General features: G+C 47.6%; 1 protein-coding gene across 2 annotated transcripts in view; it reads right to left on the reverse strand.

The window, feature by feature from the left end:
* Positions 1-26548, reverse strand: part of NFATC3 (nuclear factor of activated T-cells 3) — a 424983-nt gene that overhangs the window by 84109 nt on the left and 314326 nt on the right. The gene's annotated exons all lie outside the window — the stretch shown is intronic.

Raw genomic sequence — 26548 nt, forward strand, 5'->3', positions numbered from 1 at the left:
AAGCAGGACAGTTTTGATGGTATTGTCTCTAGCCTCCCGCCCTCGCACAAACCCGACCTGGTCAGAGTGAATCAAGCTGGGAAGTATAGGCTGGAGACGATTGGCTATCAATTTAGAAAAAAAAATTCAGATCTACATTGATGAGCGAGATGGGGCGATAATTAGTACAAAGGGTGTGATCCTTCTCAGGCTTAGGGATCAGGGAAATATGTGCCTCCAATGCCTGGGCCGGAAAGGCAGAACCTAATGCGATAGAGTTAAAGACCCTCAGGAGAAATGGCGATAAGAGATCCTCATATTGTTTGTAAAACTTGGCAGAAAACCCATCCGGTCCCGGGCTCTTGCCCGCTGGCACAGACCTCAGGACACAGTGTAGCTCAGCCATGGTGAAGGGGGATTCCAAGTCCTCCGCCACCGAGTCCTCCAGAATAGGCAAGGCAGTATCCTGTATATAGGAGGAAAACCGGGTCTCCCTATCCAGGGCATTCGTGTCGCTCTCTGGGATGTTATATAAAGACTCATAGAACTCACTAAATGTCTTCTGTATCGCCGAGGGCGAATGAACCATGGTATCCTGAGAAGATCGGATCTGTGGTATGAAAGTATGAGAGGATCTAGGGTGCAGGGTCCTAGCCAGAGCCCTACCACATGTATCCCTAAATTCATATGTACGATATGCCAACTTGTCAGCATATCAACGGGTCGAGAGATCCAGAAGTCCCAGCAGCCGTTGCCTAGTCTGTGAGAGCTGGAGCAAAACCTCTGGATCAGGAGAGCCTTTGTGGCGCGTTTCCAGATCCCTAAGAGACTGGAATGTGTCGCGTATGGACTGAGAACGTTCCCGCTTCAGCCTTGAGCCATGTTGGATCAGGGTACCCCGGAGGACCGCCTTAAGGGCTTCCTACTGGGTCGGTAGGGGGGTAGGGTCGTGCTCATGGATCTCCAAGAACCGCTGAATCTCCAGGGAGAGCACCGCAGCACACACCGGGTCGGCTAGGAGGGATTCATTGAGGTGCCATGTCCACTCACGGGGTGGGATCTGCGGGATCCGCAAGGAAAGCGTGACTGAGGCATGATCGGACCACACCGTGGGGTCTATGTCGCAAATAGGGGACCAATCCAGCACCGAATGGGATGCAAAGAAGTAGTCAAGCCTACTGTAAGACCGATGGGGCGCAGAGTAATGGGTATAGTCGCGGGTCAAGGGATGAAGAACCCTCCAGATATCCACCAAGTGAAGGTCAAGGAGGCGTTTTTTGAGTATACGCAGTTTGGAGAAGGATAGTGTAGAGCGACCCATCGAGGAGTCAAGAGCGGGTTCCAGAGCAAGATTAAGGTCCCCCCCGACAAGGACCGTACCCTCTGCAAAGTCTGCTAATATCTTCAGGTACCAGACAGCGGCCGTGATTTGGTTACATAGTTACACAGTATTTGGGGTTGAAGACATACGTCCATTAAGTCCAACCCATATCGGTCCACGCATCATCTCATTCTTAGGGATACTGGTATCCCTGGATATTACGGTCCCTCAAGAAATTGTCCAAACGTTTCTTGAACAAATCTACACTCGTGGCTGAAATCACTGCCGATGGCAGTGAGTTCCAGGCCTTAACCGCTCTTACTGTAAAGAACCTTCTTCGCCCATTGTGCTGGAATTTTTCTCCACCAACTTTAGGTGGTGGCCTCTAGTCTTTGTAATGGAGTTAATCGCAAAGAGTTTGTTGCCAATGTTGCTGTCACCATTGAACATCTTGTACATGAAAATCATATCCCCCCTTAATCTCCTTAATTCCAGCGTAAACATGTTTAAGGTCAGAAGCCTCGTCTCATAGCTCTGGTCCTCCATTCCCCTAATTAGTTTTGTCGCCCTCCGCTGGACTCTCTCCAGTTCAAGTACATCCCTTCTCAGTACCGGCGAGGTATTTGGGAGGTAAAAGTTCGCCAGTGTGTAGGTCCTACCCCATAGTGACAGTTTCAACAATATATACCTACCAAACTCATCCAAGCGCTGGTCCAAGACCGTCGCTGGAAGAGACTTGTGTAAGGCAATGGAGACACCCTGAGATTTTTGTATACTGTTGGAGCTATGGAACCATCTGTTGAAATATCTGTTAGCACATTGGGGCACATGTGGACTATGGAAATGTGTCTCCTGGAACAATATCACCTGTACCTTAGCCTTATGCATATGGTACAAGATCTGGCCTCTCTTTGATGGCATATTTAGACCCTGAGCATTGTAGGTACAGAGTTTAAGGTCTAGTGCTTCTGACCTCGTGGCCGCCATTCCGGGGGTATGAGATGGAGGAGGACAGGCAAAGGAAAGAGAAAGGGAGGAGGGGGAGGGGAAAAGACAGAGGAGTCAAATAGGAGACTAAGAGAAATGAAAAGGGAAGAGCAGAGAGAGAAAAAGAGACACACACAACAAACAAAAGACTAGAGAGGGCGGGTCACCCTGCCTCTAGTAGGCAAACCTAGGAACCGCTAGTTCCAACCTATCCCTTATGGGGAAGGTATAGCCTATTTGGGGAGATGTGGTCTAGTTGGCAAACAAAAGGAGAAGATGAGATGCAACCAGGACTCAGCAGAGAAAAACACAGCAAAAACATATCTCCCTATCATACATGAGTAAACATAGTTAGGACAATGACCTCGAGAATCTTAGAATTAGTTATGGGGCCAAAAAACCCCCCCTGGAATACACAAGCCCCTTCTAGGCTCCCGCAGAACATTACAGGAGGTAGGAGGAGTCGGTACATATCCAAAACCCACCTAAGCAGGAAACATGGCATACGAATAGCATTGTGCAATGAGGTAAAGTAAGAGTAATCACAACATAACTGGATATAGTAAATCCCTAAAATTGAGCAATGTACTGCAAATGATATGGGGTCCCCAAATTGTGAGCCATTTCGTCCAGGTATAGTCCCTCATTCCAGGTGTAGTCCCTCATTCGTCTAGGTGTCAACCCTCATCAGACATTGGAGGAACAGGGTGAGGGGTAGCTCGCACGGAACGAGAATGAGCCAATCGACGTCGCTGTGGAAGAGAGGAGGACACCCCGGGCCCACCATCCAGAAAAGGTAAGTCGAGCCAGTCCGGGATCGATATCGGATCCGCCTCCAGAAAACTGAACAAATCCGGGAGTTGAGCGGGAGAGCGAAGATGGAAGTGATCAGAACCTTTCCGTATCTGTACACTAAAGGGATGACCCCATCGATAAGTGGCTCCGGCTTGAAGGATAACTTCCAGAAGAGGTTTGACAGATCTGCGCATGGCTAGCGTGAGACGGGAAAGATCTGGCATCAGATGAATCGTGGCTCCGTCGAAATCCACCGGGCCTGAGCGCCACACTCGCCTCAGAATCTCCTCCTTTATGTTGTAAAAGTGGACCTGACACAGGCCATCTCTGACGAAGTTTGGACGATCCACTCCAACACCTGCAACCCTGTGCACCCCGTCGAGCTCAATGGCCTCAGTGGGAGGCTTCCCCAGGATCATGTTAAGTATAGCTGTAACAGTGGTATGCAGATGTGGGCCCATGGTAGCTTCGGGGATCCCCCGCAACCGTATATTGTTGCGACGGCTGCGGTTCTCCCCATCTTCCACACGTAATTGCAACTGTTGTAGATGGTGTCGGGATGCAGCTTGTGAAGCCTCCAGTGTGTCAATGCGGGTCGAGCAGGAAGACACAGCATCTGACAAAGCAGAAACCTTGACATCACTAACGGCAACCTGTTGGCGTAGCTCACAGACTTCCCCCCTCAATGCACCCTACAAACGAACAGCCCAGGAGTCAAAGTCTGCCCTAAAGGCTGTGAGCAAATCCCTGACCCCCTGTCACTGCTCATGATCCGGTCCCATGAGGACAGCAGGCATGGAAGGGTCCAGGGGGCTGGCAGGGGAGCTGGCAGGAGAGAGTGGGGCTTTGGATGCAGGAGGGACGGCAGGGGAGACATGAGAGGGAGCCTGTTTCTGGCCGGCTGTTTTCACACCAGCCTTGCCTGGGCCCTGTGACGTAGTGGCCGTCGGATCCCCTGCTGGCCTGCTCTTACCCGAGGCCTTCGGTAACATTACAGGATGATACCCATAGTTTGCACAAAAGGGTGAAGTCTCTATGCAACTGTGGATTTGATTATTGCATGCAAATTCTGCTAGTGCTAAATATTGGTCCCAGTCATCTTGTAGATAGGAGATAAAGCATCGCAAATATTATGCCAAGGTTTGATTTGTACATTAGGTCTGACCATTTGATTGAGGATGGAAGGCAGTGGATAAGGATCTTTGTATATGCAATCCCTGAGAAAAGGAAGTCCAGAATTTAGATGTGAATTGCGTGCCTCTATCCGTTACTATGGATTCAGGTATCTCATGTAGTCTGAAGATTTCTTGTATAAATATAGCAGCTGTCTGTTTGGCTGTAGGAACTCCTTTAGTGGGAATGAAATGAGCCATCTTACTGAATCAATCTATTATCACCATAGCTGCACTATATCCTTGAGCTCTTGGCAATTCCACTATAAAATCCACGAAAATATCAGTCCATGGTCTGGCTGGTACCGGTAGGGTTTTTGTTTTTTTCCGCATGTAAACTTTTTATTGTAAAGATAGCAGACATACATAGTATAAATCATAAAAGGTTTAGGTAGAAATGTACAATTAACCATTACTACAAAAGGAGAACTTATGAAATACTTTCAAAATACTCTATCAGTCAAGTCACAGCACAATACAAATCAATAAGAAAGGCTGGGTTGCTTTGTAGGAGAAGAAAAGAAGAACGGGCTATTGGGTAATCAAGAAGGTCAGTGTGTAAGGTCCAGGTTAAGCTGGATTGCCAAAAACATCTAAGGCACCCAAAGATCTTGCAGCTTTTGAAGTGAGGTATCACTTTGTAACCTGGAATAACAGCATAGCGGTCTTCAATTGATCTACAGAGAGGTCGGACAACAGGAATGGGGTCCAGGTGGGAAAAAATGTACTCGTGTTATGAGAGTGCAATTGGGCATCGAGTTTATCGAATGTCAATAGGTTGTGAAGGAGGCCTTTCAGGGAGGCTAGCGAGGGTGGGTGTCATACACCCGGGTTTGGGAGAGGTATGGTGGATCTCAGCTGCGTTTCCAACTAGTTGTTATAAGCGGTTGTCAGGCTATAATCCCAGGCGGTTCTCTCAATCATAAACGGAGAGTTTGGGATTTAGACATCACTTCCCCCTCCCTTTTAGATTGTAAGCCCTCAGGGGCAGGGCCCTCCTTACCATCTTGTCTTGAATTGTATTGCGATTGTAATGTCTGCCCTATATTGTAAAGCGCTGCGCAAACTGTTGGCGCTATATAAATACTGTATAATAATAATAATAATAATAATAGACATCATGGACCGCAAAATAATAATCAAAACAAAAGATGAATTTGCGCCAGGGGTATTTAAGTCATACTCCTTTTAGCTGAACACATCAGGGGTTGGTAACGATTAGATAAGACAGTCTCTAGTTTAAGCAGCAGCAGCAGTTCACTTAAACAGCCTAGGATATCAGTTTTGGTATAATATGAGGAACAGCAGCAATTCCCTTAAACAGCATAAGATATCAGGTTGGTATAATTTGAGGTAATACTCAGAAGGCTCCACTAGGTGGCAGAGTACAGGCTCCAACAGGAGTGAACACGGTCGATCAAACAGATACTTGCGGTTTAGGTGCTCTACTCAGTGGCTTGTATCAGGTGAACTCCAGAGAAGGTAGGCTGCTGGGGGAGCTTTGGGGTCCGATTCTGCGTGGTAGCGAGGGTCCTGCAGAGGTTCCGGGGTGAGTTGGGCAATGATCCCAATGATCGAACACCCTACAGTGTTTTCAGGAGGTTTAAATAGCCGCGGCCGCGGGACATCAGGGTGGAACGCACAGTACTTCCGGTCAAGGGGAAGGAGGCCTGCGGCGGACTCCCCGGCCGATGCGTTCCAGCATGGAACGCAGCCAGCGAGTGCCGCGAGTCTGCGGAACATCACAGTGGGGCAGGTGATAGCCAATTTGTCAGTATTGCTTTCTTGGCCGCCACCATACGTTCCCATCGAGAGAGACTTCTAGTGGTGGAGGATGTTGAGGCAGTAGGGGCGTGAAATTAGCAGAGGGTAGCGTTGGTGGTTCTCTGGATGCCTAAGTGCATATTAACACAAGAAATGACATCTGACCAGAATGTTTGAATGGAGGGACAGAGCCAAATTAAGTGGTCTAGGTCTGGTGAGGTGGCTTGGCATTTGGGGCAAGAAGTCAACCAGTTTGGGGGCATGTGCTTAAAACGTAAAAAGTTAAAGGTGTAATATGCTCTGTGATCAACTTAAACTGGATTTCTCTCCAGGATTCACAGATAATGGCTTTCCGGGGCACGATCCAACCCTTCAATAAGAGTTGTGCACATGTCATCTGGTGTGATATCTAGAAATGCTGCCCATCTATTAATATGTAAGGGAAAAGATTGTTCAGGGAGAGAAGGGAGAGTGGAACGTATGGAGTGGACAATAGTCGACAGCGGCATCTTTCTAGATAGAGATAGGAGTATGTTATGTAAGGGAGAAAGGGCGGGGATAGACCAGGGCTGTGTAGATTCTTGCTGATAAAATGGCGTATTTGGGCGTATTGAAGAAAGTGGTCGGCAGATATGTGATAGATATTTTGTAATTCCCAGAATTGTTTACAATGTCCCTGGGGAGTCAGTAGATCTTGAATATTTCGAACACCCCTGGCGTGCCAATCCGCAAATACCAGTGAATCTTTACCAGGAGGGAAGGCCGGTGAGGATGAAAGAGGCATCAGAGGAGAAATCACCCCCGGGATCCGATACAGTTTCCTGACTTCTCTCCAGGCAATGATGGTATCTCTCAGAAGAATATTGCGTTTGATATCAGAAGGAAGTTCATGCCACGGAGTATGAATAATACCTGTTAAGGACCAGGGATTGACTGGTTCCTTTTCCAATGTTATGTTGGTAAAATAAGAGGTATCATGCACCCAATCTCTAACATGACGGAACAAACTTGCTAGATTATATAGTCGCATATCTGGTAAGTTAGCTCACATTGAGTGGGCGGGTAGTTGGAGCTTGCGAAGAGCAATCCTTGGAATTTCCCCCTCCAAATAAATTTAGTGACAGCTGCGTATATCGTGCATATGTCCTTATGATGGAGTAAAAGGGGTATAGTTTGCATGGGGTATAACAGGTGTGCGAAGCTTATCATGCGGATTAAATGACATCTACCTAAGAGGGAGAGCAGGAGATCTCGCCATGCATGTAACTCCTGGATAATTTTCTTAATTAGTGGGTTATAATTCAAAGAATAGAGATCAGTTGCTCTGCCAGATATATGGATCCCCACAAAGAACCAAAGTAATTTATATGTTGTAGAACTCTCGGTACCTGGGATGAAGGTTCAGAGAGGAGGAGAATAATATCATCCGCAAATAATGCGAGTTTGACATCCTGGGATCCCATCTGAAAGCCCGAAAAGAGTGAGGAAGAGGAAAGGGATCGGGAAAGTGGTTTGATGGCCAAATTAAAAAGTAATGGTGATAAAGGGCACCCTTGTCTTGTCCCCTTGTGCAAGAAAAAGGACTGGGATAGAGCAGCAGAGGTAAGTATGCAGGCCCTAGGGGAGCTATACATAGTAGATATAAAATTCAGGAACAATCCAGTAAATCCCATATGTCGCATTACCAAAGACAGCCATTGCCAGTCTACATTATCAAAAGCCTTCTCCGCATTCAAAGCCAAAATTGCCACAGGATGCGAGGAAGGCTTAGTCAAACGATAACCCTCCAAGGCCAGAAGTATGTTACGTACATTAGTCACTGCGGAGCGCCCTGCTACAAAACCGACCTGATCAGGAGAGATGAGCTTCAGGAGCAAGGCAGCCAGTCTGTGGGCAAAAATTTTAGATAGTATTTTGGCATCCAGATTCAGCAATGAAATAGGGCGATACGAACCGGCCTGGAGAGGGGCTTTCCCCTTCTTAGGCAGTAAGCAAATGTAGGCATCATGGAAAGTGGGGGGGATACCGTTGAGTTGACAGCACGTTTTGGTATAAGGCCCATAACGTGGGAGTGACTTCATCGGACAGTATATGGTTGATTCGGAAGAGAGGCCATCAGGGCCAGTTGCCTTGGAACGGTTTAATAACGTCTAGAACCTCCTGGGTCGTTATATCAGCATTAAGTAGGGTTAACTCCTCGGACGTTAGTGAGGGGAGGGAAAGGGACTGCAGAAAAGAGTCACCGGACGATAGATCTCCCCCTTCCGGTGCATATAGGTTTTGATAATAGTCAGTAAAAATTTTACAAATGGAAGAGGGGTCAGAATGTAAGACTCCTTGATCATCTTTCAATCTGAGTATGTGTGATGTGTGACCTTTCCCCCGTGCTAAGGAAGCCATAAGCTTCCCGGATTTATTGCCGAATTTAAATAACTAACTCTTTTGGGGATCTAAGGAGGAGATCATGTTGGTGTATCCAGTGATCACAGGATTGTTTGGCCATCAACCACGCTGACCTATTAGAAGAGGAGGGATTGCTTTTGTAAAAAAGATAAGTTTGTCTGGCTGCCATGCTAGCGTGTCTGTAGTGCTTCCTGATCAGGCGTTTTCTAGAGGTTGCATACACCAGAATCCTACCACGTAAAACCGCCTTAGCAGCTTCCCAGTATAAAACCGGGTCAGAGACATGTTCAGCATTGTCAATCGTGTAGTCCTGCCACCATGCTTTAAGTTTAGCTTGAAAAGTGTCGTCCCGAGACAGGTAGGAAGGAAAAACGCCAGATGATGGGATGACTAGATGTTCCAAAATCTTTAATAGTAGCCACCGCAGGTGCGTGGTCAAATATAATAAGATTCTCAACTGTAACAGAGTCCAGTCTGTGCAGCAAAGAGGGAGAAGAAAAAAAAAAGGTCAATGCGGGATAATGAGTTATGAGCGTGTGAAAGTGTGTGAAGTCCCTCTCAAGAGGGTGAAGGTGTCTCCATAGATCTGTGAGACCAGTAGCTTGGATCCAGTTCGCTAAATGAGTGTCCTGAGTATTACGTTGAATCCGAGTTCGTCTTGATTCCCAGGAGCGATCTTCTAGTGTACAGGGAACTACAATAAAGTCACCGCCAAGCAGGATATAGGAGGTGGACTGACACGTTGACATTTGGGTAAGGAGATTGTCCAGGAAGGGTTTGTTGTCTGAGTTTGGGCCATAGATGTTCCATAGGTCCAGAGATTGGGAGCCCAGTCCTATTGAGAGGCAGGAACACCTGCCAGCTTCCTGGTCAAAGTGGTGATTAAGAATGGAATGTGGTAGGGATTTGCGGATGAGAGTGATGACCCCAGCTGAGCGACCCTTAGCAGGAGCTCCAATGGCCGTCCCCACCCAAGATTGTTGCATACGAGATATGTCTTTGGCCTGGAGATGCATTTCCTGCAGGAGTGCTATATCCACTTTCAGTTTTCTAAGGTGAAAGAGAACCTGGTGTCATTTGTTTGGGGGTTTTAGACCTTTTACGTTCCAGGTGACAATTTGTAGGGTGGATCCCATGAGTCAAGTAGATAGGATTTCGCTAGTGCGATTTTTGAGAGATGAAGTTTGGATAGGTCACAGTTGGGCGTCCCAGTGCTCCCGAAGTGACCTTCTGGCATAGTCCCATTGTGTGTGAACCTTCTTCTAAAAGTAAAAAACGGTTGCAGTAAAGCAAAGGAGTTACGAAGCAGGTGAGTATTATACGAGGCAGAGTCCCATACTGTAGAGAAACATTGACTGTGAACATGAAGAAAAACAAGAACCAAAAAAAAAGTTAAAACATCCATATGTGGAGATAACCTTTTTACCCAAATGCAAGCATGTAAGAATGGACTTCAAATGGGTTCAACAAGACACCCACAAGCAAAGTCTGAGGACAAAAATAGAGAACAAAAATAGAGCGAGTCCACCGTCCCGTCGCCTCAAAGAGGCCGTAAATAACACGATATGAAGAACTCAGTGGGGGAATTCACCTTGCATAGAGAGCATGAGACAGGTGTACAGTGAGCTGAGATCTAAATGTATGAGTATTAACACATCCGGAGCATCAGAGGTACAATAGGACACATCCCTTTAGAGCATTGAAACACGGTTACCTTGAACACCTCAAGCTTTCTTTTTCCTGGGGTAGTGTGGGGGGGCCTTTGATCAGAGAAACGGAAGTCGGGCCATCACACGTCAAGAAAACTTTGTGCCTGGGTTGCGGAAGTGAAGCGCCAAGATTTCCCGTCAGGTGTAGAAAATTGGAGCACAGCTGGATATTGAAGAGCGAATTTGATGCGTTTATGCACAAGAAGCTGGCATACTCCATGGAAAGGATTTCCACAGTTTCGCGGTCTCCGCCGAATAGTCTGCAAAGACAAGAAGTTTGAGACCATCCACCACTAGATTGCGTTGTTAACGATATGTTTGAAAAATATTTTGTTTGTCAAAATAATCCAAATACCGCATAATAACCGCCCTCGGCCTGGCGTCTTCCCTAGGCGGACCAATTCTGTGCGCCCGTTCCACCTTGCAGCGGTCAGGGAGGCCCAGTGCTCTTGGTATGGCGGAGGAGCAGAAGGAGAGAAGCTCATTAGGTTTGACAGATTCTGGTACGCCAATAATTCTCAAATTATTGCGGCGGGATCGATTCTCTTAGTCATCAACCAGGTCCTTGGTTTTGCATATACCACCATGTCCTCCTAGAGGAGAATCGCGGCAATATTTCAATACATCTGTAACAACTCTAGGGGGGACATAAACCTTCCCTTTATATAACAAGAAGCCATTCTCAGGAATAGGGTTCTTCAGGTACTGGTAAAATTAATATAGGGGCTGAAGTAAACAATTGTTTCAAGTCATCAAAAGCCTTTTGAGCTTGAGGAGTCCAACTGAACTTAATGTATTTTTTTGTTAGAACTGTTATTGGTTGAACTTTCTTGGAAAAATCCCTGATGAATCTACGATAGAAATTGCAGAAGCCTAAGAAACAGTGGACACCTTTTTTATTGTTTGGTATGGGCCAGGATAGAATTGCTTCTACTTTACTGGAATCCATCTCAAGTTTGCCAGGTGATATGATGTATCCTAGAAACTCCACTTTGTGGACACTGAAGGCACATTTTTCCAGTTTTGCGTATAAGCGGTGTGTCCTAAGCAGAGAAAATACAGTTCTCACATGTTCAATATGTTCTGTGATGGAACCAAAGTAAATCAGGATATTGTCTAGATAGACAACTACAAATATGTCCAAAATGTCTCTTAGTATATCATTGATAAATCTTTGGAAAATAGCTGGAGCATTACAGAGTCCATAGGGCATAACAAGATATTCATAGTGGCCATATCTTGATCGGAAAGCGGTTTTCCATTCATTGGCTTCTCTTATTCTAACTAGGTTATACTGTAGGCCCCACAAAAATAAATTTTACTGTAAATCCTAGCTGTAAGTAGTCTCTCTAACAGTTCAGGATTCAATGGCAAAGGGTAGCAATTTGTTTTATGGATATAGCATGTATTGCCCTATAATCAATACAAGTACAAAGTCCCCCATCTTTTTTGTCAACAAAGAATATTCCTGCACCAGCAGGTGATGTTGATGGTCTTATAAATCCCTTAGTAAGGTTTTCATCAATATATTCCTTTAATACCTTAAGTTCAGGTTCTGACAAGGGGTATAAGCGTCCAAATGGGACTGTAGCCCCTGGGAGTAGGTCTATTGGGCAATCTTATTCTCTATGAGGAGGTAGTTCATCAGCCCCCTTCGTCTCAAATACATTAGTAAAATCCTCATAGTAAACGGGTATCTTGATATTACTGTTTGTTTTGACTGGAGGTTCCAAGGTTAGGTTTATAGTAGTCTTTGTAATACAGTGGGTTAGGCAGTATTTTGAACAGAAACATAAGCTTCCTGTCTCCCAGTCTATAATAGGATTATGTTTTCTCAACCAAGCCAACCCTAATACCAAGGGAAATATTGGAGAATGGACCAGATCAAAGGAAAGGTCTTTTTTATGTTTTTCACCCACTAGAATGCCATTGTGCAGTCTCTTTGGTCACTGGTCCTGAGCTTAAAGGAGAACTATCAATCAGTTGAATATACTGTATGTAGGTGTCTCTTTATTTACTGTGGGTACTGATAATATCTTGGCTAGAGTCATATCCATATAACATCCACTGGCTCCTGAATCTACCATAGCAGACAAAGCCATAGATTTTTCATTCTGCTGCAGAGAGAGGGGAATAGACAGGTGAGAAGAGAAATGGTTGAAGGTTAGGGTTTTTGTACTGAGTAAAGGGGTAGAAGGCTTACCTTCCACTAAATTTGGTTAGGCCTTGCATTCGCAAACCTGATGTTCTGAAGGGTAAGGTGGGTTCACTCGAAACGACCACCTCAGAGGTTGACACCAGATTAGCAGCTCTTGAACGGGCCCACCCTGAGAGGACCCAGCGTATGACCGCCATGTTTCTCACCCAAGACGACCTTGAGAATCGGAACCGCAGAAATAACCTTCGGCTGAAAGGAATCCCCGAAGCGACGTCTGGGAGAGTTCTATGGTCCAAGGTCTCAGCTATCCTGAACCAATACCTGGACAGACCTCCCATGGATTTCCTGGAACTTGACAGAGTGCACCGAGCGCAAGGACCCAGGCTCGGTACTGATGGTGCCCCGAGGGATGTGCTTTGCCGAGTTCATTTTTTTTGCGATCAAAGAGGAGATCCTGAGAGGGGCCTGGTCGCAGGGCCCATTGTATTTTGATGAGGCAAACATCCAGGTGATGCCAGACCTATCCAGACATACTCTACAGATGCGTAGGCTTATGAGGCCAGCGCTGGATCTTATCCGCTCAGTGGGAGCTACATATAGGTGGGGGCACCCCTTCCACCTCATTGTCCGCCGGAATGACCGGTCCTTCTTCCTACACTCCCCAGACCAGCTCTCCGATCTCTACGGTTTCCTGGACTCGAGCGCTGTAGAGGTGCCTAACTAGCTGGATTTCCATATTGCTGGTTCTGCACTTTCTCCCCTTCCGAGGAGGAACCCTTACCCTGCTAGGAGCCACGACAGACCTTCTCCACGTGCTGCTTCCCTCCATCCTGGTTCGAATCGGCGCAAACCCTGATCTGCACGAGAGGACTGGCGAGACCCCGTGGCTGTGGACTCCACCCTGACGGTTGCCCCACCTGCCCTTGCCTTGGCTTCACCTAGCTCTTGTGTTGAGTGCTGTTTGGGCAGTGAGAGGGGTAATGTGGGTCCACTCTGGTCCTCAGGCTGATCCCCTGCTGGAGGATACTACGGTTTATCTTGTTCTTAAACACATTTTTCTTTTTTGTTGTTGTATATTTTGATATTGCTATCTCAGGTTGTTGCACTGTACAACTTGGATTCGTTAACTTGCCCTTCTCTCCACAGGTGGGGGTTGTATATGGTCGGAGGTGGTATACGCTGCACTCCCCCTTGCTCAGGGGCTGGGTACTTTCGCTCCCCTGCCTTTGGGCTAGTGGTACTGCAGCTGGGGGGGATGGAGAGGTAGTGGATTTGCTGGGCTGTTCCGTCCACATTGGGATGGGGGGCCTAGTGGTCTCCCGAGTGGGATCTCGAAGGGGTCCCGAAGGGATTGGCCGGAGGTCCCATTCTGCAGGACCCGCGGAGGGTTGCCTGCGTATGGCCTGCCTCCCGGCGCCACCCGCCATCACCATCCCGGCTCCTCTGACTCTGTTGTTATTTGCCGGGGAATTGTTGTGTTTTGTGTTTCATGCCTGCCTTTGCACGCTATGCAAGGCAACATGGGCAGCTGCCTGAGGGCGCCAGGGAACAGGGGCGGAAAAGTCTGCTTGGCAGTGACAGTCGCCAGCATAAGTCCGTCGGCCGTCCGATCGAGATCAGTGTAGGCTGCCGCTGCGGCATCTGAAGGACGGAGTCCCCACCGGCCGCTGTGGCGCTGACCAGTGCAGACAGACAGTTCAACTTTTCAATATCGATTCTCCCATCCCAGACCAGGGCAAGGGCAGCGTTATGGGGAAGCGCCACTGAGCAGTCCTCTTGGCTACGTCCTACGTGTGACGGCAGTGAGTGACGTAAGTGGCCCCGCCCCTGGTTCCCCTGGCCGCTCAGCCATGTGAAGGAGCGAGGGCTGCAGGAGGAGGAACGGCCAGACGCACCAGCATGCAGTCCGGCGTCATCCAGCATGCAGTCCGGCGACCTGTTGAGGGACTCGGGAGCCGCCCGGAGCACAGTCTACTGCTGCACAGATTTGGAGTGGAACCGAGCGAGGAGGCGTTTTCGGTTCACCCTCTCATGGTGACCCACCCCAGACCAGACACATCAGACTCGTCTCGGCATATCGGGAATCGGGATCGGGAGCTGGCTGAAGTGGGAGCGGAGGGGAAGTGATACACAGCGGGATACTGTATAATGTATTATTGCTGGGATTTGTAGTTCCTCTATAACTGGTCTGTGGTAATCTGCATTGCGCAGTATAATCATTATACAGCGCACTGCAGAATACCACCAGCTATACAGGACTACAAATCCCAGCAATAATATAGAGCTGCAACAATTATTCGATTCAAATCGACAATGGAAAACGTTGTCAATGTTTTCCATCGTCGATTTGTCGGCTAAAATTTAAATTTCCCGCTCGCCTCTCACGCCCGCCTGTTCGCGGCTCCATACACGAGTGATGTTACGCACACGCCGCGCCCACCACACAAGCCGGACACACGCCCACAGAGCCGCCGCCGCGACTTACAAGGGTTCAGAAACAGGTAAGGGGGACCTGTTTTCAGGTTTCCTGTTTAAAAAAAAATAAGTTAAACGATCACTTTAAGCATCATAACCATTAAAGCTTAATGGAGCACAGATATAATGTATGCTGTATGGGGATGTTGGAGTGGTGTGTGTGTGTGTGTGCGTGCGTGCGTGCCGGTGGGTGGCAAAATGCACCTTCGCCTGAGTTGGCAAAAATCCTTGCAGCGGCCCTGACGCTATGTTCCTTAAATGTATGCTGGGTTCGAGTGACGGACCTCTCCCTGAGGAGTGTCACCCAGAATTAGTGTGCGCAGCCCCATCAAGCATGAGATCTCCCCCTCCTGGGGATATTAGAGGTTGTGAGATCTGCCATAAAGGTCTTGTAGTATGCCAGCGTGAATCCGTCGGGACCCGGGGCTTTACCGGCGGAGGACTGTTTCGACGCAGCGGACAGTTCCGCCTCGGTAATTGGGGATTCCATCTGATCCCTGTCGGCCTCCCTGAGCGACCCAAGAAGGATTAAATTGCCTTGGCGAGCTCGAGCAGTGGAGGGATGGGAGGGTAGGGTTGGAGGTTATACAGTTTATCATAGTAGGTTCTAAACTCTGCCGATATGTCACTGGAAAGGAGCGCCACTCTTCCCGTTGAAGAGTGAATGCGTGGGATAAAAAGTTTTGGATTGGGGGCCCCTGAGAACTCTGGCCAGCATCCTGCCATGCTTGTTCGAATACTCGTACAGAGTGCGTTTGAGCTCTTCCCGCACACTGATCAGTCTGCGTTAAGTAAGAATGGCCAATGATTGCTTGTGTAACCTCTCTAGGTTGAAGTTCCCCCACACGCTGCCCGCACTCCCTTTTCCTACGGGCCCCAAGCTTAATCAAGATGCCGTGTATGCCACATTTATGTGCTTCCCATGTGGAGAAAGGGGACTAGACCAATCCATTGTTTACCAGAAAGAAGAAGCGTAATTCGCACTCAAGGTCATTTCTAATCAAGCGGTCCTGCAAAAGGCACTCATTCAGCCTCCAGGAAGGACTCGAGGAGGTGGGCGCGGAGAGGTCGAGGGACAGAAGAACCGGAGCGTGGTCGGAGAGGAGAAGATTACCGATATCCGCTGAAAGTACAGTGGGAAGGTCCCGGTGTTGTATAAAGAAATAATAAATTCTGGAGTATGCTTGGTGGGCAGTGGAGGAAAAAGGTATAGTCCCTAGTTTGGGGGTGCATTAAACGCGATGGATCTACTAAGTGAAGCAATAGCAGTTCTGACTTCAGCCTCCTGAGATAGGAGTAGGAGAGATGAGAGGTGCCCCTAGACACATCAAGGATGGGGTCCATGGCGAAGTTGAAGTCGCCCCCCAAGAGGATCGTTCCCTCACCGAAATGTGCTATGTTCGTCACTAGGGTCCGGAGGAAACCTAGCTGATCAGAGTTAGGGAAGTACACGTTGACCATGGTAACCTGCGACTGGCCCAGCATTCCCTTGACCAGTAAGTACCGGCCGTCAGGGTCTACCAATTGGTTCAGGAATTGCCACGCTACCGATCTGGCAGGCAAGATGCTCACACCCTTCGATTTATTGAGGGGGGAGGGGCAGTGGTATACCACCGGGAAGTCTCTGTTATGAAGTATGGGGATATTGTCTTTCTTAAAATGCGTTTCCTGGAGGAAAACTACTTGTGAGTTATATTTCCGTAGATCCACCAGCAAGCGTGAGCGCTTCTCTGGGACATTAAGTCCCTTAACATTAGACGTGGTCAGCTTAAACGGGCCCATGATGACACGTTAAGAACTATATGAGCAGACTCCGAGGGGCAGGTGTCCCAGTGGGAGTGGGGTGGGGGGGAGTTAGGTAGGTAGAACGGGCGAGAAGGGGGAGTGTTGGGCCAAGAAAAGGGGGATAGGGCAATAAAGGGTAATAGGGAAGGAGGATGGAAACAGAAAGGTGATAGAAACAGGAGTGAAAAAGATAAGCAGTTTTTCACAATAGATGAGTGCGTGGAAGGGAGTCGGATCAAGCTACGCATCCGACCAGTGCCGAAGGTGAAAGTCCCGGTGCGTAGAACGCTGGGACAGCCTAGTTGGGTATAGCTGAGGTACTTACAGCAGAAAGGCCAACAGAGATGTGACTAACACCAGGAGGTGTCCAACCGAACCCCAGAATATGGTAGTTTAGGGACCCTCAGTATTTATATATTATTTTTGTTACCCTCAACCAAGCCTACCTGAAATAGCTTGGCAAGAGTACCGTGTGCTCACCCCCATGCGGTTTCCCCACTACTAGATGGTGTATGGTTTATGGTGGGATTTCCCACTAGTACGGTATTACTACTGTAATCTGTCATGTTCTACATATTTGACAGATGTATGGGTTTTTTTGTGATAGATCACTTAGACACTAACTGTAGTGTCCAGTTTGTATACTGTATTCTGTGGAATCATAAATAAAAATCTTTCAAATTAAAAAAAAATGCACACATCCTCTGTAACTGTTTGCCATTTTAAATTAGGTGCTGATACTGTGTGGCTAACACTAGAGGGTGTCAGTATGCAACAGTCTGAGCTGGTGAAGAGGAAGCTAGCCTTGGGAGCCTGTACATGCAGAGCAGACTGCTGAATGCTGGAAACAGGTACAGGTGAGACATCAGCAGGGGGAATCAATGGCAGTGTGTAGGAGTAGAGCTGGCTGCACAGCACTGGAGACAAGTGCAGGCAGAGACTTTGTAGTGGAGATTTTATCAGCCTGCACAGACCAGGTAAGCAGGTAAGGACTGCATTGGGTCTCAGCTCACCTACTGGGCCCTACTCAGCTCCGACACACGCTGTCCCATCTTCTGCTCTGACATTTCACTGTGAACAAAGCGCCCTCTTCGCAGGCAATCACCTTCCAGATAAACAAAGCTCCTCTACCATCACCAACCACTTTGCTGGCCTGTCCTCCCCCACCCCGTTCACTTATTGGCTGTGATGATGGCACAACAAATGTCACGTGGTTCTTGAATTCCTCTCCCATTGGAAGCCGCTGAGGAGCTGCCCCTTGCACGGACGCTAATACGGGACTTGGTTAACTCTTCCACTGCCAGCGGGAGTAAAATGACAGCATGACTCTACCTACTGCAGTAACACAAAGAGTTAAGGGCTGGTACAAGCGTCTAGGCCAATCCAATGTGGCGGGGAGGCTCCTATTGTGACGTGAATGGTCAGAGGCAGACTGCGGGAGATGTGTAAGGTAATTGGCGGCGAGGAAAGATGTCCACCGATGGCAAGAAGCTGATCCGCTCAGCCAGCGGGCTCTGCATGCTGGCCTTGCAAACAGAGCATGCAGCAACCCCTTTTGCCTGGAGGAGCCACAGTGGGTTAATGGCACGCCGCCCGGCTCCATGCTAGTGGAAGTACCGGTAAATATAAAGATAAATATCAGTACTAGAAAACCGAAAAACTGGTATCGGTGCATCCCTATTGGACACCCACTGAAATGACACTGCATTCAAGCACCAATTCCATCTGGGACTCTAAACAGGTGAAGGATGACATTGTCCGAGTTGGAATCCCCAACACTCTGAGTGATCTGGTTCGACTGCCCACCCAGATCAACTGAAGACTTTGTGAACCGAAGTTGGTCAGGAAACGTATCACCTGCCTAGGCTCTCTTCTCAACATCTGCGGTTTCAAGGGACCATGCGCCTGCAGTATCTCCAGACCTCCCCTAAACAGATGCAGCTGGGCTTGACCGGAACCATTTTGTCATCTGAAGAACACCTGCTGTGTGTATATACAGAGCCGCGTAGAGCTCCCGTATGCGCCTTCTTGGCTCTGATGCAAATGTCACGTGACATTGGGGAAGGAGAGGACATCACAGATCACTGTGCTTTGCAGCTGTGTCTGAGGTCTGCTAAGTTTAGTTCAGGAAATCGGGGGTTTGCACTGGGAAGGTGGGGGGTGGGAGAAGTCTGTATTGGGGAGAAGGCCTGTAAGGGGGAGAGGTCTATTGGGGAAGGAGGTGCAGGGGGGTCTGTACTGGAAAGAAGGGTTATGGTCTGAACTCCTTAGTCTTACCTACTCCTGGCCCCTGTACATACGTTACCAACTTATGACCCCTGTACTCCATGTGTTACATGTTCCTGACCTCTTTATTCCATGCATTACCAACTCCTGCCTCAGCACTCTGTATGTTACATACTCCTGATTCCTGCTCTCTGCACCATGGACTCTTGAACCCTGTGTTCTGCATCACACACTCCTGATCCCGTCACTCTGTGTACACAATCTTGACACACAGTAGAGTAGGCTTAGGGTTTATTTATGATGGATCTGATTTATGAATGCTCTGATGGATCCAACTGAAATCTGGGCCCTTTAACAAAAGAGGCTATATTCCTATCACACATCTGGGCCATCAAGAATTCCTAAATGATCACATTCTCCCTTCATTCCTGTTATTTTGGGGATACCCTGGCTGCAGGCTCAAAGCCCCAGCATAATTTGGTCCAGAGAGGAAATTGCCTTCAATTCTGATAACTTTTGCCTATTGTGTCCCAGAAGTCTCTTGTGTCTGGATGACTTTCAGCGCCTGATAATTAGTACATGGACAAAGCAAGTGGTCATTCTTCACACAGAAGATAGAAGTGGATGGTTGGATAAACACATTCTTTAGGTTCTCATCAATAAAATCTTTAACGATTGCCATTTCTGGTTCAGATAGTTTCAGCTGAAAGGGATCTCAGCACCAGGAAGGAGCTTCATAGGGCAGTCGTAGATGCATAGTTACATAGTTGCATAGTAGGTGAGGTTGAATAAAGACAGGTCCCTCAGGTTTAACCTATATAGTGTGTGTGTGTGTGTGTATACTGCTCAGAGTTTTTCAATAACCCTGCATGTTCACACTCATCCAAGTGTTTTTTTGAAGCAGTTTATGTTCCCCACTGATACAGCTATCTGTGGAAGTGAATTCCACATTTTTACCACTCTCAAAGTAAAATATTCCTTATGCAGTTTATGATTAAACCTCATCCCCTCCAACTTCTTGTTGTGCCCTTGTGTGCCGTGTCTGAATGCAGAAAAGAAGGATGGTATTCCCTACATCCAGCATGACTTTTAGATGTCTTCAGTTAGAAAGGTTTTCAGGTGGTGGGGGTCCTCTCCGCACACCTTACAGCATTCCTGGCCAAATAAGAACGGTGGTGCTCGCAATGACTATCACGGATGGCACCGTGCAAAATACGAAGTAAAAGAAACAGGTCACCAGCACTCATTTAGAATAAATATGTCCTTTTTTTTAATGGACAATTGTGTCACTACAATCAACAGAGCTGACGTTTTGGGGCCGCACAGGGTCCCTTCTTCAAGGCAGTAAAATTGTGGGTCACAATTTTACTCGACGTTTCGGGGCCGCACAGGGTCCCTTCTTCAAGGCAGTAAAATTGTGGGTTACAATTTCCCTGGTGAAAAGAGATGAAGAAGGATCTTCGGGCAGGGCCGTATCTGCCGCTAAGGCAAACAAGGTGTTCGCCTTGGGCGGCAGATTCCAAGGGAGCAGCAAAAATGCCAGCTCATAAGTCAGGTACGCGGTCACGGACCGCATACCTGACTTGCGGGAGCAGCTCCACGGTCTGCATCTCTGTCGGCTGCAGACCGTACCAATCGACCACCGAATCACCAAGGACCGACGTGCCGCCTCACAGCCTCCTCCCTGAAACAAGGTAAGCAGGAGAGGGGGCTCTGCATTGCATTGTAGGTGCGGGGGAAGGGGGGGACTGGGAATTATTTTAAATGTGTGTGGGATAATGTGTGTGTGGGGGGGTATTATTTGATATGTACAGGGGTTGTATTTTTTTTACGTGTGGTGGGGGGGGGAGTAGTAGAAGTGTATTAGGCTACATTCACACCTTTATTTTAGGTGCAATTAGGGATTTCTGCGTCAGGAACTTGCGTTTTCCTGCAGCAGAAATCCTTAATTTGGCATTTACAAGTGTCAGCTGTCACCTAAGTTAATGATCAGGTGACAGCAGTTGCATGTAAACGCCTGCACACCGCATGTAATGATACGTGATATGATTACATTTGGTTAGGAATCAATCACTCTCCCTGGACGCAATGATTGTGCATCTAGGGAGAGTGTTTTCTAACTGCATGTAATTATATCATTACATGCGGTGTGCAGACGTTTACATGGAGCTGCTGTCACCTGATCATTAACTTGAATGGGTGATAGCTATCGCGCGTAAACACCAGATAAGGGATTTCTGCTGCAGTAAAACGCAAGTTTCTGATGCAGGAATCCCTAATCACACCTAAACCTACAGATATGAATAGGACCTTATTGTGTGTATATTGGTGTCTATAGTACCATACCGGATACAGTTAAATTTTATTTTAAAGTATGAAATTTGGCAAGCGGCCCCATGAGAGAAAATTTGTGCTGTCAGAGCCCAGCATAGATTCTGCACGGCCCACCAAAGAGTCTCAGGTGTGCTGTGCAATACCCTTTGGTTGGCTCTGCAGGATCCGTAGGGGGCTTTGTCGGGTCTCAAGGGGGCTTTGCAGGATCCATAGTGTGCTCTGCAGCCTGCAAAGCCCACCACAGATCCAGCAGAGCCTTCCTGAGATCCTGCAGGATCTGTGGGGGCTTGGCCAGGTCTCAGCTGGCTTTGCAGGATCTGTGGTGGGCTTTGCAGAATCCATATGGGGCTCTGCAGCCTGCAAAGCCCACCACAAACCCTGCAGAGCCCACCGAAGACCACAGTCGGGTGGGGTAAGTTTACTGTGTGTGTGTGTGGGGGGCGTCGTGTTTTGTCTTGCCTAGGGCAGCCCCAAACCAGAATACACCACTGTCTTGGGGTCTTTATAGACCATAGACACGGCAATAGCATGCCGTGTCTATGGTCTGCATGCCTAGGGCACGGGATAGAAATATAATTTTGCCCCTCTACAAAACACTGGTAAGGCCCCATCTTGAGTATGTGGTGCAACTCTGGTCACCAATCCTTAAGAGGAATGTCTGTGAGCTAGAAAAGTACAGAGAAGGGTAACCAAATTAATAAGGGGGATAAAGGGCCCAAGTTATCAGGAACATATACAAAAATCAGGATTGTTCTTAGAGAAGAGACGCTTAGAGAAGAGACGCATAATAGCAGTTTACAAACTCATCAAATGGGACAGCAGTATCGGGAATGCACTACTTAAAGCAAGTACCTCAAGGAAGACACAAGGGCACAAGAAGTTGGAGGGGATGAGGTATAATCGTAAACTGCGTAAGGGGTATATTACTTGAGAGTGGTAAAAATGTGCAATTCACTTCCACAGATAGCTGTATCAGCAGGAAACAAACTGCTTAAAAAAAAACCTTGGATGAATTCCTCAGTTCACAGAACATACAGGGTTATTGAAATCTCAAGCAGTATACTCACACACACAAGAACTATATAGGTTGAACCTGAGGGACCTGTGCCATCATTCAACCTCACCTACTATGTAACTACGCATTTACGACTGCCCTATCAAGCTCCTTCCTGGTGCCAGGATCCCTTTCAGCTGAATTTATCTGAGGGCTGGTGCAGAACTGGGCGATTCGGGACGAGCGGCCTGGGACCGTGCGATCATGCACAATTGCACACAGCGATTGGCACTTGGCCTCTTATTAATTTCAATGGGGTTACATATGTGCGGAAATCGCAGAAAAAAAAGGTACATATACCTTTTTTTGCAAAACACATTACGTGCCTATTTTAGCCGCGATTGTGTTCGATTGCATGGGTGGAATCGCAGCGGGAAACCGCACAATCCCCCTCCCCAGCACTTCTGAGGTGCCATGAGAAAAAAAGGCACTGCCAGCGCAATCGGCGGTGGTGGGCAACTCTGTGACCGCACTGTGCGGTATTGTGCATGTCAGGTGAACCTGGCTGGAACCAGAAATGGAAAACCTTAAAGATGTTATTCAAGAGAACCTAAACAAGGGGTTTATCCAACCATCGACTTCTATATTCTTTGTGAAGAATGACCACTCGCTCTGTCCATGTACTGATTATCAGGCGCTCAAAGTCACCACCAAAATTCGCTTCACCTCGTCCCTTAAATATTTCAGAATCTGTTAGGATAACCAAGCTGGACCTTTGAGGAGTCTAGAACCTGATAAGAATCAGTGAGGGGATGAGTGGATTGTGGCTATCCACACCAGATTTGGGCATTTCAAATAAGGCCAATTAATAAGGGGGATGGAACGCCTTAGAGAAGCAACGCCCAAAAGGAGATATGACTACAATTTACAAACGTATCAATGGGGACTGCAGTACAGGAAAAAGAAAAAAAATTGCCGTCTGGAGACGGCAACCCGCAGATGCTGCAGTGCCGTCCGTCCGTTTTTTTTACTACGGGCGGACGGCAAGAGGTTAAAATAAGGACTCTGAAGAAAACACAAGGTTACAACAAGACGTTCGACAAAATGCTGTATATTCTCAGACTGCTCCAAGGGTTTATTTTTTCCCCCTTTCTTTTACTGTCAGAGCAATAACAATGTGGAACGCCCTTCTGCAGTCAGCTGTACCAGCTGAAAGCATTGTTAGCTTCAAAACCACTTAGATGGGATTCTCAGTTTACAGAATATACAGAGATATCGGAGTTGTGCATGACGTTCACACACGTACACACGCATACAAGCTGAACTAAATGGACCTGTGTCTTTATTCAACTTTACTTACTATGAATATTTTGTTATGCCTTTAGTCCTTTGTAATGCCTCTTATTTTTCAACATTACAGAAACAACATTTTGTGGGATTCTATTGACGTCTTTATGGCAATCTACTTGGGCAATATTCTGATCTTCTCTGCTGAGATGGGGGCAGTGGCATATGATGGAACCTTCTTCCTATGTTAACAACTGCACAAACCTAGCTCCCAAGCAGGAACATTGTAACCTTTGGGACCTCCTGGACAAGACTGGACTCTACAATCAAGAACGTGATTCACTGAGACCTGCTTCAGAGGAGTGTTCTGAGCACAGATAAAAGACCCTGGCATGTGTATGATAGAGAGAGAATGATGCTGAAACACTTGTAACCCGGCGCTACCCTTGGAGGCGGATGCCTCGGAAAGCACGGTAGACACCATCCTTTCATAACGAACTGGCCCCAAATATCCCCAGTGTAGAACTACAACGATGTTGGTGAAAAAGTTGCTTGCAATCAAGGGGGCCCTTAAGGAGTGGTGCTTTTTCCTAGAAGGAGCTGTTTTAACTGACCAAAATAACAGTATTTAAGGACTGCAAAACATCTCAGGCCACGCCAGGCTGGATGGGCACTCTTATTCTCTCTAGATTTAATTTCCATATGACCTATCTTCCTCAGACTAAGAATGATAAACCTGATGCCCTCTCTTGCATAGTTTTGGATACCTCAATTTCTGCTCAGCCTGACACAATACTTTCATATATAAATGTCCTACTTCAGTCTGATATGCTCTTCCAGATCAAGAAGGCTTCCAGTACCTTCGGTTAGTCTCAAAATTAACCTATTTAAATCTAACAACCTGCCTATACACAAAAGCAAGACATATCTATGAGTGGTCATAGTCATTGGTTCCTGGCATGAAGCCCCGCTTTATGGTTACTTCGGAATTTCAAAGACCCTGGGATTCCTCTCACAAACCTGGTGGCCCAGGCCTCGCTAAAGATTGCAAATCCTGCTCTACATGTGCCTGTGGCATAAGTTGTAGGATCAAGCCCCTGGGTCTGCAACAATTATGGATTCTACCCTGCTACTCTGGGTTGATCAGAAGTGGTATTAGAAAGGCATAGCTCAGAGGAGGACATTTATGCATCACAGGCTGATTTAACCTGAGCAGTATCTAAACAAAACAGGAAGAGAAAAAGGGTTCCACAGCCGGCATGGTGACTGTCTCCTCTTTCTGGTGTCAGATATGCTGCCAAAATTAGCGAACAGTCTCACTATAGGTTGCAGGTTGTGTCGCTACAGCTTAGGGGCAAAACCCAGGTGAAAGGCTGATGTTTGGCCCTTGGAAAGGTACTAGTTTGCCAGACTTTATAAACACTGTTGAGGCACTGATCCTGGAATGACAGCTGCAGCAACTGGAAATCACAGGGAGTAGACAGTGCCATTGAAATTAAAGATTGAATTTTGTTGTCGAGAAGACACCCGAAACCTGCTGGAGTGAATGGTCAGGAACTGGTTGTCCAGTCTGACACTGCCAGCAGCTGTTTGATAGAAGAATGTTCTGCAACTATGTCTATATCCAGGAGAGCTGGAGAGAGACACCTTACCTCCTCAGCACACTGAGCTAAACTGAGCTTGCACTCCACATGCAGCGTTAAACCAGTAGATTGGGTTGAGCTCTGTTTTGCCAAATCTCCAAACTCCTGAACTATGGACCATAAGGAGTCGCTTATGGTTCAGTGTAAAACCCCAGGTACTCAAAACCACGAAAGCTGGAGGATGCCAAGACACTGCAGGCTGAAACGGTGACCCATTGTAGCAGTACTGATATTTCTCCTCCCTGTGCTGTTTTTCAGAGTTGCAGCAGCTGCAGCAGCATGTGGGTGGGGAGGTTGTTACACAGGGCTGTCCTTATAGCTTTGATTTGTCAGTGTCCACTCACTTGAAAGAAGCTGCATAGCCAATTGGTTCCAAAATTAACTCCCCGTTTACTGTGATGTACGATCAAGAAACTCCACATTTGTGGCCAGTGAGCTAGCAAAAGGCTGGGGGTGTCTCTCTTCTTATTCATTCACTTTGTCTGTGTTATTAGACTCGCACGGCAAAAAATCAAAAGGCAGTGGTGGACCTAAGGAACAAAGGGCCCTGGTGCCAGATTTTTGCAGGAATTATTCCCCCTAACCCGCCCAGCTCTCTCTGCACTAAAGGAGCTTACATGTCCCCCATGGTCATACACTATTATTTTACATTCATATAGCTCTGACATATAACGTAGTACTGTACAGAGAACACTGAACCAGTCACAGCAGTCTCTGTACAGAGGACAGGGTGTGAGGCACAATGCAGAGGTCAGGGTGTGACGCACAGTACAGAGGTCAGGGTGTGACGCACAGTGCAGAGGTCAGGGTGTGACGCACAGTGCCGAGGTCAGGGTGATGCACAAATTGCAGAGGTCAAGATGTGACACACAGTACAGAGGTCAGCAGATGTGACACAGAAAGAATAAAAACTTACAGTGCACACAGATGTGATCTGCCCTCTTTCTCTCCAGGTGATAGTGGTGGTGGGGGGTGCAGCCATGTTTCCTGCATTACTAAGTTGGAGGGCCCTAGCAGACTCCCCTGTGTCTTTTCCCCAGCCAGGTCCCGCTCTCCTTAAGTCTCCAGCCAGGGTGATACTCCAGTCTTTCTCCTATAGCAGCTGAAGTGGGAGGAGGAAGCTGCAGGTGGCCGCCGAGCAGACCAATCACTGAAGCCGGCACATAGTAGTGGCAGCTGAACAGATTCTTCTCCCCTCGGCCGATCTGTGGCTGCAGCCGCCGAGGAGGAAAAGAATGTGTACAGCTGTCACTACTGTGTGCTGGCTTCAGTGATCGAGAACGGCGATCACTCTTCTCAGCTCTCACCTCTCAATGAGAAGGGTGATCGCCGCTGCAGCGGCCGTTTTTAAGGGGCCTCGCTCAGTCCTCCTCTGCCTAAAATCCCCGGGACAGACCTCAGTGGGCCTCTCAACTGCCTTAGGCCCCAGGGCCGCCGCACCGATGTCAAAAGGCACAAGTGAGTCAAAGCAGATTGTTAAACTGCTGTACAAAAATGGTGAAGAATGGTCTCATTG

This window comes from Nanorana parkeri, unplaced genomic scaffold, assembly GCF_000935625.1.
Source record: "Nanorana parkeri isolate BGI_ZX_2015 unplaced genomic scaffold, ASM93562v1 scaffold375, whole genome shotgun sequence".
NCBI lineage: Eukaryota > Metazoa > Chordata > Amphibia > Anura > Dicroglossidae > Nanorana > Nanorana parkeri.